Below are 15,755 nucleotides of genomic sequence, written 5' to 3' on the forward strand. Positions count from 1 at the left end.
TGTTCCCGTAATAATGATCAGTATAATAAATGGGGCCATGGAGGGATTAAGAATAGAATAGGCTGGTTGGTTGCTGTACAAGTGGACGTTTTCAACTCTGTTGAGACTGAGTAGATATTGTAGATGAGAATCCCAGCAGTTAGGTATTTGGTCCTTATGGTTAGTAGCCATCATTTCTGCTTCATTATAATTTATTGGTCATTGTGGTCCTCAACTCAAGGGTTTACACTCGATTTTATTTCATGAACTGGCTTTACCAGAGGCTGTCCAGTACCGTATGTTGAGTGTCCATTCAGGTCCAACGAGAGCTGTAAAGGGTTAATTATTTTATTGAGAGGAGAGAGTAGCATCTACCCTGTAGCTGATGCTCCCTTAGTTTCCGTTTCTATGGAGACAGATTTCCTTTGCATCCTTTCTTTGCCTTCTCAGAGCCACTGGTACAATGTGCAGCTTTGGAGACAGCGTGGTGGTTTTTGAACCTCCACCCTACCTTGTGTTAATGGTGTGCATTGAGAAAAGTGTTAAATATCTCAGAATCCCAGTTATCTTCTAAACTAGGGGTAAAAAGGTGTCATTTACAGGACTGCAGAAGGAAGCCATGAATATGGTGGTTGGAAAACAGCAGGAATCTGAAGCTTTGCACCTCTCCCTTACAAAGAAGTCAAAGAGCCACTTATTTCCTGTTACTCTGACTAACTGTGCTCTCCTCCCATGCTGTGAACACATATGGAACACTGTCACATTGATGAAAGCATAGCATTGATTGTGGCGGCAGAACATTTAATAGATACGTGATTGTTTCCATCATTTTTACACCTTAAGTCTATTGAGTGCAAGCAGTCAATGCATTTTATTAACCAAGAAAGGGAAACCTTCAAGAAGTTTATATTGACCATATTATATAACCTTCATTTTAGACTAAACAGTCACATGATAGTTTTTATTGACAATTTGTCTAAGAAATTGTGAATCATTTGGTTGTGACTAAGAGCTCCCTGGGTTATTCTAGACAGCACTCACTCAGCTCTTTATACATCCCTGTGGTGGCCTTTGAATTGCTTCTTTCAGGTGAGCATGGGGTAGTTTGCTGAGAGCGAGCATACTTGCTAGCATTCCTTGATAATTTTACAGGGGCCCAAGAAACACAGCCCCTCCAGAACTTAATTGGCAGACTTACATTTGCAATAAAGTGACAGGCACTTATAAATAACTTCTGCCTTTTGTCTGGCTCACAAGAGAACATTTCGTGGAAATATCGTTCTGTCTCCTTTTTGAGGCTGGGGGCTTGTTTAACAAATTTACATTTGCTCACAAATGTATCCATAGAATTATACATCAGTAAATAGCTGTAAAGATGGTCATCAAACAGTATCTCAAAAAAAATCAATTGTTAATGATTATTTTTCTTCACTTGAGCATATCTGTGGATTTTGTGACCATATATCTAATAATTACTTGGAAATTTCTATCAATCTCTGGTTTTACCATTTTCCATAGAGGTCTGGGTTATGAAACCCAGAAATTTCCATTTTAATCAGAAGAACTCTGAACAATTATATACTAATGGTGAAAGCAGGAATTTTGTCTTTGCCCTTCCCTTAAGTTTAAGCGGTCCCAACGTAGACTATGGTGGTAGCCTACAAACACTCAACCAGTTAGATTCACGGTCTTTCATTGGCTTGGCTATTGACTGACTTTTCTGCTGGCAGAGAGAAGACAAATCACAAACCATTCATGAAGATTATGAATAACTCTAGGTTTCTCCACATTATAGTCATCCCCCTCCCAGTGGTAAGAGAAGCATTGCATTCAAGGATAGAATTCAACTTCGTTGCCATTTCCTTTACTTTTTTTTTAAAAATGGGAATGAACATTATCAGCCAGTAATTAAATGTTGTATGAGGGGTTCAGAAGAGATCTGCCACCTTCCTTCAGGTTCACAAAAGCTCTCACTGAGCAGAAATCCCCTCTTAAAGGAGGGTCATAGAATGTGGGAGGTGGGGCAAAACTGGGACTGGGAAGAGGGTTTTTTTTTTAGAACCTAGCCAGGAAGCCTGCAAGTACATTGGCATGGACCAGTGGTTCTCAACCTTCCCAATGTTGTGATCCTTTAATATCTCATTTAGTTAATGACCTTATGCTGTGGCGACCCCCAACCATAAAATTGTTTTTGTTGCTACTTCATAATTGTAATTGTGCCACTGTTGTGAATCATAATGTAAATATCTGAGATGTGACCCTCCGAAGAAGTCACCACTCACAGATTGAGACTCACTGGTGTGGACTCTTGACCAAGAGTGCAGGAATCCTAAGAAGTGTAGACTCATGGTCTGGCATTTGTGAGACAGGTCAAAATGGGGAGAACTGGCTGGGAGGTAATTGATGGAGTCTGGTCAGAAAGGCCACACTGGGTGAAGAACACACTGTTCTGTGAATGGAGTCCTTCATTCTCACTGCAGACCTTCCAAAGCACAAGCTCTGATCCCAAGTCCACTGAGAAGACACGATTTGTTTCTCTCTTTTAGGTGAAAGCCATAGAAAACATGTGTAGGTAAAGAAGTAGATTGAATGTATATCAGGTGTATATGCCACAAAGTCTAGGTTGGGAATAGTGTGGAGAGATTCCATTGGAATCTATATGGGTAAGAACTGGAATTCTGTTGGGGTAGAAAAGTGGTACAGGACCTTCCCAGGAGTCTGTTGTGTCCACAGAGGACAGGACAGTATATTTGAACAAAGGCCCCAAAGCAACGAGGCAGAACCAAAGACAAAACCCTGAAGAGAGAAGCAGTGGAAGTCGGTCATGTTGATGTCTGGCCCTGAGACAAGGGAAGAACCCAAAGGCTTAAAGTTCACAAGGAGTATTCTTTAAAATATGATGTAAAAATTTAACACTGGGAAGAAAGCCATGTGTCTCAAGTCTATCATTTTATCAATCAGAACCTAAATTCCAGAGAACCCATTGAGACAGCTCAAGGCCACTCAGCTCAACCTAAGGCTAGAGCTGACACTTCTTGGCTTCTGGAACAGGAATTTTCTAACCTACTTTTAAATTGTACAGTCAAAAGAAAAAATCTCCACAGTGAGGGTGGTTTTACTGCAGTTGGAGATGTTGGCTATTTGTGGTTTTTTAGCAGCTGGGGTATCCTGTGTGATGAAAGTAATGGACCAGAAAACAGGAGTCATGTGAGAGGTGTGTTTAAGGGTGTTAGCCCGATGCAGGGAAGTGCTAGGATGTGAAACCGAACCAGTAAAAGCTCTCGGACCCAGAAGGCCTGGTTCAATCCCCAGTACCAAATAAAGTGAGTTACCTATAGATTGTTAACATTTAGAAGGTGGACTCAGGAGAATCAGAGTTAGCTCAAGGTTATCCTTGGTTAGACATCGAGGTCCAGGTCCAGTCTTGGATGCTTTGGAAACCGTCTCAAGGAAAAAAGAAAAGGGCGAAGTAGATTTCCTAAGTTCTGTGCTTTGATTTGAGGCTTTGTAGAGGAAAGTGTGTAACCCAAGCCTTCTTTCCTACTTTGTTTTCTCACTAATTTAGTTTAGGGGTTACCTCTGCCACAACAGACTCTAAAAGTAGACAGGAGTATGAGTTTTAATTTTTTTCTTATTATTTGGGTCAGATCTTCTATAATTCAACTTAAATAAAATTACAAATGATAAATTTTAACTTCAAGTTAAAACCAACTTGGTAAGGTTTTGTTTTGTTTTTTAATTTATATGAACTGTATGTACATTTTAATCCTAAAAACATTGTTCTATAGTTGCTGTAACTTAAGAATTTAGCCATAAAAGGAAAAGAGAATGAAACAAAAGTAGAATTAGGGGTGGGTTCTGGAATTTTCCCTCATACACCCAAGTAGTTTCTCTGACTTTTTGTTTTGTTTTGTTTGTTTATTTAGGAATGTTGCTAGAGGATTTGGAAATTTTTCTAGTCCTGATTAATGATAGTAGTTTTAATTGACTTCCCTTCCATGTTTCTGATTGTTATCCTGTGCAAATTCTTGATGTCTGGTGATTGTTTCATTGTGGTGCTTGAGTAGTTGAGTGTACACTGGGATGGCAGAAGTCAGTCAGTCAGGTCTGCGCTTCCTTGCAGGAGAGCTAATTAGAAACACACTTTCCTGCCTGTCTTGAGGATTAGAAGGGCTCATCTCCCGGAAGTCAGTTGTGATGCATATTGGCTTGATTTAGAGGAATGTTCCAGGTTCAGGAAAGATCTAAGAAGCCCTGAACTTGACATCTGAAGCTCCTGAAGCTGAAGGGAAGCAGACATCTTGGCTCATTTCATCAGACAGGCACAAATCATGTGGCCTTAGGATAGTTCACATTTGACTCTGGAAGGTTCTGCTGTGTGATTTTAAGCAGTAGACAGCAGAAGATTTTAAAATACTGCCACATAACTAACTTTCCAAACTAACCAAAGCCTACCACTCCATTAAAATATACGGTCTGATGCCCAGGGCATCAGTCCTAGCTAACAGGTACTCCCGAGTTCACATATGCTGCCTTTAAAAATCTGGTTTGGTTTTATTGTTTGTTTGTTTGTTTTTAAATCAAGAGCCACTTCTTTTTGCTACTGACCTAAAATTGCAAAACTGAATTAAATGTTAAATAAACTGACCAACGTTTGTTCAGAGAGGAGGGGTGGAGAGAGAGAAGATTTTATGAAAAGTAAAGGGAATGACGTGGGGAAACTCAGTCAAAGTGAACCACTAATACAAATTAGCTGCTGATTCCTAGCTGTGAAAGACACTGTGAAGGCCTTTGTAAATTATAGCATCTGCAGTTTGCCATTCAGGTTTTCCAATGAAATAGCATGTATATCAAAACTCTCGAATGTATCCACTTATGAGACGGCTACCATATACAAAGCATTTTGCTCTAGGGATGAACCTCAGCAAGTGCCTGGTACCAGAGGCCATATCTCATGCTCTTGGGGTCAGCATCATGTGGAGAAGAGTGACATGTACTGAGATGGTTAACCTGTCGACTCTGGGAACAGAGTCTCTGTGAGTTGGCTGTGTCTCTAGATCCTTTTTCAGCCTGCTGGATGTTTTTGTCAATCTTTCTGCTTAGTTACTAAGTAGGTGGATGCGTAGGAAGAGGATGCTAAATAAGTTTTAATTGTGGAATTGACACAGTCTAGTATCACCTGAGAAGACCATCTCAATTATCTAGATCTCATTGGCAGGAGGGGGACTGTTTAGATGGTATTTATTGATAAGAGAAGGTCTGGCCCACTCTGGGTGGCACTGTTTTCTGGATTGGGGTTCTGGACTGTGTAAGAGTAGAAAATATTAGCTGGACAGCAGCCTGCATGCATTCATTCATCTCCGTGCTTGACTGTGTGTATTGCTCCTTGACTTCCCTGCACTGAGGGATTTGACCTGGAATAAGTCAAAGAAATCTCTTCTCACTTCAAGGGAGCAACAGAAATGAGAGCACAACAATAAACAATCGGGATTTAATGTGCTTCCAATCCAACACACTGTGGAAATGCAACCCGTGATGTAGCCTCGGAAATCGTTAGTGTTTTACATTTATGAACAGCCCTTCTTTATGCCTGTGACTTGAATTTCTCTTGTGAGGACCTGCCATGTTATTTACTTAAGGTTTACTATTTTATATATGTGGGCCTTTTGCCTGCATGTACGTCTGGGAACTATATGTGTACAGTACCCTCAGAGGCCACAAGAGGGAATTGGATCCCCGGGAACTGGAGTTACAGATGGTTGTGAGCTGCAATAGTGGTGCTGGGAATCAAATCCAAATCTAAATCCTCTGGAACAGCAGCCTGTGCTCTTCACCACTGAGCCATCTAGCTCTAAAAACTGTTTATTACTGATGGAAGTTGTAACCAATATCTAAATAATAATTTTTTAAAAAGGACTTCTCGGCTGATTTTTCAACCCGTTTTGCTTCTGAAAAGTGTAGACAGCCTCTAGCTAGACCTTTGCCCGTACAGTATAACCAAAGCCATGGAAAGAGGGTGGAGGAAGAAAATGCCTTCAGTGTGGCAGACAGTGAAGAGGGGGGTCTGGGAAAAGTAACAGGCCATGCAGGGTGGGAGGAGAGAGCTGCAGACAGCCATGCAGAGTTTTGTTTATAGTAGTGGTTCCCAAACATTGTCCACCCAGAATTTATTCCTTTTGGCTTTCAGAGTGAATTTTATAGACCCCATTTCATTTTACGACCCAGTGTGTTTCTCCTTTCATGTCCCTTGGGGAATGCTGCCCGGCTCTTGTGTTCGTCTGAGTAGGTCTCAGTGATTTTTTCTTTTTTAAATCCTGCATTTTTTCCCTTTGATCGCCCATTCCTGACTTCACCTGGAGCTGCCAAGTTTTTTCCTTCTTTATTCTGTTATGTCTCCATCTGTCCCTGGAAGCTTTCTATGCAATGTCACCACTTATCTTTAAAACATGAGAAAGGAAGTTTGATTTAATAACCAATATCAAGAGTTAGAGAATAGTTCGCAGCAAAAATAGTTATAATCCATATTTATATACAGGATAAAGTCTTCAGGTGGAATAAGTTAAATAAATTAAACAAAAAAGATTTAAAAAATTAGTGTTAGGATTGAAACAATAAGATGTAGGAAAAATACATATAAAGTGATCCGTGTAAAAGGAGCAAATAATGTAAAATTGTATGCCCAAGTCAATGAAAATGAACAGGAACTAGACTGACAAGAATATTTTTATCAATAGAACAAATAAAATCTTAAATACTTCTATCCATGTAAACCATCGCAAAAGTAATGTCAGAGAAAACCAAGATTTCCAAGCAGGCTGTGGGTGGTGTGCCCCCCCCCCCCACCTTGAGGGTTATGCCTGTGGTCCTAGTACTCAGGAGGCAGAGGCAGGAGGGTGGAGAATTCAAAGCCAGTCCTGGCCATGTAGTGAGACATGTCTCAACATTTCCCATTCTCTAAGCTAAGTGTGAATTTTATGTGTAAATACACTGCTGTTGATGCTATTGGCATCCTCTGTATGGAACTCACCAGCAGATTCCCCAAAAGTTAAATAGCCCTACACTAGATTTCCAAAAGGCTGGTAGATGGAACTGCTGGTTATATGTTGCATGGTTCAGCTAGCTGTAGGTTCGCTATATTCTTTCCTTGCCAATATGCTGCCTTGGTTTCCCCATTTCCTGTATTTCCATTGCATTTTCCATAATAGCCATGAAGTCAATGATAATGGCTAATCTTGGCGGACTGTCTGGTGGGCTGAGTTTTACATACTTTCAGTAGCTATAAATCCATTCAAGCCATGTGGCAACTATATGGCCCTCATGTGACTATTCATGCTTTACAGATGAATACATGGGACAGACCGTGTTAAACAGCATGCTTAAGGTCCAGTCATTATTAAGGATTCAGTCTCTGGGAAGAAGTCTAGTTCAAGGCTCCTGTCTGTACTCTGTGTCTTCCCCAGTAACATTAACAGAATCCTGTGTGTTTGCTTGTTCACTGTGTCTCCTAGCTTGTCAACTAGAGTATACTAAGCCTCTAACAAACATTATTTGAGTGCATGAGGTTAAAATTACTAAAAATAACCTTATATTCTTGAGAATGTTCCCTGAAACTTTCTCTGTAATAGTTAAAAAAGAAAATGCTTGTATGCTAAACAAGCAATAGAGGAACAGTTATATAAACTATATTTTGTCTACTTGGACTATTATGTAGATACTAAACTATGGATGCTTAAGGATATGTAGAACTGTGTAACAATGAGCAGTATAAAGTGTGATGCAGACACACACTGTGTGCATTATAATCCTCACTTGGACATCTCTCTAGGTGATATTAGCTTGTGAGTCATGGATGCTTGGGTGAAATCTGTCTTAACAAATTATGCCTTAGTCCTTACTTATCTTCATCCCCTCTCCACCCCCTTAAAGTTATTCTGAGGTCTCTAATGGCTGTTTTCACCTTCTACTCTATGCTAGTGGACTATAGTCACATACGCACCCACCCAGGTCTTCTGATTAGACCCTCCCAGGTCTAATGTTTCCCCCAAAGAAGTTCTTCCCAAGAACACTACATGTGTCACTCCCAAGTCTCTCATACTCCACAAAGTGCTAGGGGTGACTATTGAGTGACTGTTGTTTCTTCCCATATTCACCCCTGTGTGGCTCTTTGACTTTGGGGCCCGAGAGCAGCCTGGCTCCTTAGAGTATCTCAAAGATGGCAGACAGTAAGTGCCAGAGGGCTAAGAGCTTTGTCTATTTCTGTCTGTTGACTTTGCCAAGTGTTAGAACAGTGTTTGACTCGTGGTAGACAGACAATAAACATTCATTAAGTGAAAAACCTTGTGGGGCTTCTAGCCTTCCTGTCGTCTCACTTGAGCAGAACTCAAGGGAATGGCAAGGGACCAATAATACCCAAAGGTGCCTTCTGTAGCCATGGCAATGCTGCCTGTCTACTCTGCAGCAAGAGGTTCACTCCTTGCAATGTTGTTTGTGACTCTCACCGCTATGCTTCTGCGGGAACCAGGCACTATAAGGGCTCGGCTGGAAAACCATTTCTTCTCCCTAGTACGTGCAGATATCTTAGTGCATTTTTCTGGTGCTGTAACTGAATATCATAGTTGGGGTAGTTTAAAAAGAAAATAGATTTGTTTAGTTCTTGGTTTTGGAGGGCTAAGAGCATGACATTGCTTCTGGTTGGCTTTCTTTCTTGTGGGGACCTGCTGTGGTCCTGAGGCAGCACAGAGCTTGCTAACTTAGAACACTCTTTCTCTTTTTACAGAGCCACTAAAATAGTCCTGACCCTCACATCCTCCTGACTTTCTCTAACCTTAGTTGTCTCCCATTGTATGACAGACTTTTCCTGGAAAAAAAATACCCACATACACGTGCACACACGCACACATGGACACACTCACCTATGTACCTATGCACCCTCAAAAAGGAGACCACGACAGACCAAAATAGCGATTGCACCAAAGTCCAACTTGGTGAGCCAATGAGTTTTTAGTTCAGATCACCGCCATGAGTCTCAGGGGTTACTTATAGGAGCAGGGGTGACTCACGAGAAGTAGCTACATCACTACAAACCCCAGCCTGGGTGACAACTCATAAAAGTGGCAGCCTTGACACTTTCTGCACAGTTCACAGGCAGCGCAACAGCCCAGGGATTGTGTCTATGCAGCTCCACTGGTTAGAATCACTTTCCTTAGTAACTGTTAACTCCTTCTATGAAGCAGAAAAGAGGATTCTGAGATGTATCCAGTGACATTTTGTTTACCATCAGAATTGCAAGAGCCTCCCCGCCCTGTCCCCCCTGCCCCCCCCACCCCACCCCCTCTCTGGAGGGAGCCTTTTACTCTGTAGAAACTGCCCAACATCTCTCAAGGATTCATCTCCAAACAGCTCTAGCATCACTTGGGAGATTAAGTTTTGGTATGAGTTTTGGAGAGAACAAACCTCCAGACATAGCAGCTGGTAAAGAGAGAACTATTAAAAGAGGCACAGATACATACAAGATGCATTTTTTTTCAGCTAGCATCCTAAACGAGTCTTCATGAGAATGCCAATCAGTGTTTGCTAATCAGTGTTTTGTCTTAGTTCCTATGTGCCCTGGAGTGTGGATGACCATGACAGAAGCATCCTGATGTCTTCCCTACATTCTCAAGTGACAATGGGAGGAACAGGGACCATGTAATCAGAGTAGGAGGCAGGTTCATAGGTGATACAGAAATGATATTAGACATCTCCCCCGCAGCTGCAGTTGCCTCCAGGGTCCTTTATGACCTAACATCCTCATCTCTCTGATGAATTTTCTTGTTTTCTGGGTCCATATGTATACCCAAATTTAACATCTACAGGAGTTTGCCCTGACTGTGATATCAAAGAGTTTGATTGAAAGGCTTGTGCCATTAAGTTAGATTTGTTTTTGGAGATTTTTGACTCTGAAAGTATTTAAATGTTCTAAATATAGGTTTGTCTCAATTCCTTTCCTGAGCCCCAGGAATAAATAAATCTCAAGTAGATATTAATAATGAGCTTGGTGGGAGTCTGAGCTTTTTATTTGGAAAGATCTGCAAACTTAGTTTGTTTAGAGATCACAGTGGCAAACAAATTTTAAAAGGGTCGACGCTTCTCCTTCACGTTACTGTATATAGCCTTTGCCTGAGTGGTATTACTGAGTTTCCGAGAAAGCTATTTGCAAATATATTACAGAAAAATGCCAGGCCGCTGTGAGTAGAGTGGGAACACACCCCTTTAGATAGCTGCAGCGATGCACTGCTAAGTTGGCCTGCATACACAAGGACCGAGATTGCCTTTATGGAATCTCTTGCTCGTTAGGGGGCAGGTTGTCATTTTCAGCTTGATATACCTATGTCCTTCCCTCCAAGTAGTGAAACTTGAGCTCCAGTCAGCACTTACCACTCAACAGATGAAATCCACCCCCTTAAATAAGAGTGGTGATTAGAAGACTATACAGTGTCCTCATGTCAGATGTTAAAACTTAAACACTGTTAGCCACATTTGATGTGGAAACATTTGTATCTTGCTTCATTTACTGATTTGGTTGGAGTTCTGAGAGCCAGAATTTCAAGAATAAAGACAAATGTAGCATCACACCACCCGGCATCTCATTTTGCAGATGGAGATATGATAACCCCCAAGAAGAGATCATTTGCCTTGGTCTGTAAAGATTGTTGACAGCGGATGTCCCTTGTTTGCGGGTATCTGGGATCTGCAGTGTTTACCATCTTGTACAGTTTGCCAGTATGACTACAGATGAGGATAAAAAAAAGAAAGAGAGATGAGATTTGGGAAGTAGTAGGTGCCTCTAGAGCACTATCTGCAATGAAGACTGTGGAGTGGAAATGTGGGGCTTGGATCCATCCACTGAGCTCCTCTGGGTATGCAAAGTATAAACTGGATGAAGTGAGAGAGCTCACAGCGGTGGCAAGGTTGATGATAAATGAAGAGGGAATCATAAACAAAGCCGAGGTGATGGATGGTCCCTTCCCAAAGTGGAAGCTTTGGTGTGTATGATGGCACTTCCTGCCTGCTGGCTATAAACAGAACACAGCACAGAAGCCTTGCCTAATGCTCACCCGCGTTAAAAATGGGCATTATTGATGTAATTCATGTTTGTATTCATTGATATTTTGTCTTTGTTAAAGTCCATATTTATCTTACTATGGTGCCGTGTCTTCTCAATCTGGGTATCTGATTGGTGGAGAGGGAATGAAGGTGACCAGCTGAGGTTTTAAAGCAGATAAATAGAAAATGTGCTCTGTTGGAGCAGGTGAACTGTGCCAATGATGTAAATCCATCTTTAAAGCTGTATTGATTATATGGCTCTTTGTATCCTGTTTAATGTAGGTACTGTTGTGGGATGCTGAGGGTGAGATGCTCTGGGTGGGATGCTTGCTGAGGCTCGGATACTGTGAGTGGGATGCTGAGGGCAGGGGTGTTGTAAATGACTCCATAGAAGAACCTTCTGTTACTGATCTCTTCCTCCCACCGTTTCATATGTATAACAGCATGTCTGGAGCCTCCAGCATGATTTTACTTGATGTAAAAAGTTACCTCTCTGCCTAGATTTTAAGCCAACTGATTACTATAAATATTTGTGAAGTTCCTTAGTCCTTGTAAAATGCAAATATTTTTTTAATCTCTAAACAATGAAATTATGTCTGTATTTTCACCTCTGGTCTCTAATAAATGCTTGTGCCCTTTACAAAAGGAAGGTGCATGTGGTCCCGGTTTAACGTCTGTTGAGATGTTTTCTTTTGTCTGAGAGTCTCTTTGGAACTGTCTTCTCCCTTTATCATGTACTATAGAATATATTAACATCCTATTTCACGTAATGAAAATGTCCCCCTGCCTTTAGAATGGTTATATGGTCAATGAGCTTTAAATATCCAGAAATTTAGCTTGACTCTGATGCCCAAAGCATTCTTTTAAACATTTAAGAATAGGAGCTGGGGAGATGGCACTGTCGGAATAGTACTTGTCATGTAAGCACAAGGACTTAAGTTTAATCCCCAAACCTTGTAAAAAAAAAAGTGGGATGGGGTATGCCCTTGTAACTCCAGCATCAAAGAGGTGGAGTTGGGCTGTTCCTTGTGTCTTATCAGCCATCCAGATTAGCCTACTTGACAAGTGGGTACCAGGCCAGTGAAAGACTATAAAAAATAAAATAAAAAGTAAAATACAATAAACTGGATGGTACCCAAGGAATATTAACACCTAAGGGTGTCGTCCTCTGGCCACTATATACGCATGGACCTGCACACACCTATCTGTGTACACACACACACACACACACATATTAAATATACTGAGGCTCAGGGACCCAAGGTCAAATCCCCCTGTGTGCAGGGGATGTGGAGTGCAGGGCCCCACACTACTCAACCCTGCTTACTTAACCTTATTCCATGGTTTTCCTTGGTTTTGTCTCCTATAACTTTTCTCCTCTGGTGCTCCGTTTTATTTTATATTTTGCTTTTCTTCTGCTTATATAGTTTGCCTCACATCCTTGTGGACAGCAATGGAAACAGCCCTTGTTCTCACTTCAGCAGACTTTGTCTGGCATTTCCTTGTCTTCTGCCTCCTTCCAAGTTCAGGGCTTTTCTAAGCTCTCCCACCAAAGGACTTTAGCTCATGTTATTGCCCTGTAAACACGCCGGGAGGGACTTTTCATAATACTGGATTCTTTTCCTTTTAAAATATAGCTTCCTCTCACTTCCTTGGTCAGGCTAGGCCAGATCACTCTATCTCCTATCTACTCTTTAGATAGAGTTTTTAGATAATTAAGAGCTCCCGGTAGGGTAGGTGATTTCCAAGCAAACCGTGACTGTTCCAGCAGGAGAAGCCCGTTGCACACTTCTGTCCTTGATCATGTATAAGGAGGAGGCCTCCTCGCTTCTTCTGTTCTGAATTCAGATAAAGGCAACCATCAAGGCATCCCCTTGACTCTCTCTCGACTTTGTTAGTTCTTCTTTGGACAGTGAAGCATACTAACTTCTAAGGAAGGAACATTGGTATTTTCTTTAGTTTCATAGGATCTGTAGGCAGCCCAAAAAAGAAAATAAAGGAAAAGAAAAGGAAAGAAAAGAAGAGAAAAGGAAAGGAAAGGAAAGGAAAGGAAAGGAAAGGAAAGGAAAGGAAAGGAAAGGAAAGGAAAGGAAAGGAAAGGAAAGGAAAGGAAAGGGGAGAAAGAGATTGAGAGATTGTGTGTGTTTGTATGTGTGTGTTTATAGTGTTGGGTTTTTGTCAATGTTACCCAAGTGTTCTCCCATGGAGCTACATCCCTAGCTGGGTTGTCAATCACTATGTATCATAGTTATTATCTGAAGGTGTTACCTAGCTACAATACCAATCCACTTTTTTGACTAAAACAGAGGAGAAATCAGATGATAAAACTTTTGCTTTCTAAAAATGTTGCTGCCTTTGGGATATCAAGAGTGACTATGGAGACACAAGCTGAGGTCCTCTAAGAGAATGTTATTCTTCTCATCAAAGAGAAGTGGCAAAGCTGAAGTAGTTGAAGTAGCTGTCCCCCAATGCCATGTATGTACATGTTCTGTGCTTGGTAGGAATAGGCCTTCCTCAGATGGAGGGTTTTCTCTGTCCCACCTTTGGCACCGTAAGAAATAGTCGATCTGCTGTCTCAGAAAGTCCTAGTTTTCATGACTGGCTGCATGATGGTTTGGAACATTGTGAGAGCATCTTTTAGGAATGAGAAGCTTGAGAGATTTTATAGTCAAAGGGGATACTTGGGAAGAAAGAGAAAGCCTATCAGCATGGCCCAGAGTTTTTGTTTAGAACTTGTCTCCTTCGTATTTGAACCTAAACCTTTAATGTTTGTTATTTAAATCAGGTTCCAATTTGCAATGTAGAATGTGAAAATTCTGTCCTCCCAAGTTTCTGAGCACCAGGACTTGTTTTCCAGAGCACAGTGACGGATGGCAGGCATCTGAATCACTTGCTGTGTTTAGAACCTCTGACTTGTTCTTCCAAGCAGGCTCCTTTGGCTCCTTTTGGCCTTTTATAGTAGCATCATGAGATGCTTCAAGACATTGTCATGAAATTACACTTTCTGGAATAACAAAATGATGGTCCACATTGCCTCCTGCTATTGCGACAGACAGTTCTCTGGTGACTATATGATGCAATAAGATGAATTATGGCAGTGACCAGCAAAATGTCACTCCGACAAGGTTATGACACTTCTCAAGGCTGTGTTCTATGTTATACCTCGTAGTTAAATCTTCCAAAATATGTGGGCCGTAACTAGAGTTACAATTGGCATACAGCATACCACAGGCTTCTCATGCCAACCTACAGGATAACTCATTCTTGTTCTTCTTCGTGTCCTGAGGAGGCTTTCTAGAACCCTGGTGGCATAGATAACAGATCTTGCAGTGATGCTTAGAGATTGGTATGAACATTGAAATAGAAAGGAACTATTCATAGCTAAATCCTACAATCTGTACCTTGGCTCTAGTTTTTATTTTCATTATTATTTTTTTTAATATATAAAAGACAATGTCAGTGTAACAGAATTGCCTCGTGCAAACAGCTCAATCTGAAGTTACTGAGATGAGGAGACAAGGGACTTTCCACGCTGTCACTGAGACTCTAGAAAGCACTGGAACAAAAGTAGATATCTTGTTCCTCATTCATGAGTGGTTATAAACAGTGACCTTTTAGTGATTAAAACAAGCCAGGCAGAAGCAATTTCCCTGATGATTGGGCACATAAAGTTATTGGAGGTCATGCATGACTGTTATATTCTCCTAGACTAGCATAGCCTATAGGACAGTTGTAGGAAAGCTATCTCTGGAGCAAAAGGACATAGAGGAGCTAAGCCCACGTCAGGTTCAGAGTCTATTAGCATTACTAGACATATCTAATAAACGTCAACTGGCTAATTTTTCTTTAAAAGGTTATTTCTGTAAATTTATGGCAGTATAGATTATGGTAATTATTACTTTACATCTTTTAACAATATTATTTACTTACTTACATACATATTTAGGAAGGGTCTTACTATGTAGCCTTTAGGTGGGCTAGAACTTTCTATGTAGACCAGGTTGGTCTTGAACTCAGAGATCCACCTGCCTCTGCACACTAAATGCTGGGTTTAAAGGTGTGCACCACCGCCACCTACCTTTACTCTGCAGCTAAATAGACATCAAGCTGCACAGCTTTGAAATGTTGCTTTTGTGTGTGGTGGTGTGGTGGTGGTGGTGGTGGTGGTGGTGGTGGTGGTGGTGGTGTGTGTGTGTGTGTAAACAAGGGTGTAAGTAAATAAAGCAACAAAAACAAAGCACTAAGGCTAATGTCCATTAGGTTTTTTCTTTTCTTTTTTTTTTTTTTAACTAATCTATAATTCAAAATGTTGGAAACATGAAGAGTTTAAATGTTTTATTTCTTTGATTGAGAACTAGTCAATATCAGTGAAAGCATGTTTTATTTTTCTCTCACTGTATAACTTATGACATAGAATCTCTTTTCTGTCCTCTAAACCACCATCTGTGGGCCATGACCACTTTGGGGGATCAACCAGCTCTTTCATGGGGGATACCTAAGGGCATCTTACATATCAAATATTTACATTATGATTCATAATAGTAGCAAAATTGCAGTTAGGAAGTAGCAATGAAAATAATTTTATGATTGGGGATTGCCACACAGTGAGAAACTGCATGTTTGGAAGCAAATTCAAAGTAGTGCCGCGGTCAGACCAGCACCAGGGTAGCTAGGGCGCAGGGTCGGCTGAC

The 15,755-nt window shown here is 41.0% G+C and overlaps 1 protein-coding gene across 5 annotated transcripts in view; it reads left to right on the plus strand.

Annotated features, from left to right (window-relative positions):
* Ltbp1 (latent transforming growth factor beta binding protein 1) overlaps positions 1-15,755 on the plus strand; it is a 387,543-nt gene that overhangs the window by 193,117 nt on the left and 178,671 nt on the right. The window lies entirely within an intron of this gene.

The sequence above is a fragment of the Mus caroli genome, chromosome 17 (genome assembly GCF_900094665.2).
Source record: "Mus caroli chromosome 17, CAROLI_EIJ_v1.1, whole genome shotgun sequence".
Taxonomy (NCBI): Eukaryota; Metazoa; Chordata; class Mammalia; order Rodentia; family Muridae; genus Mus; species Mus caroli.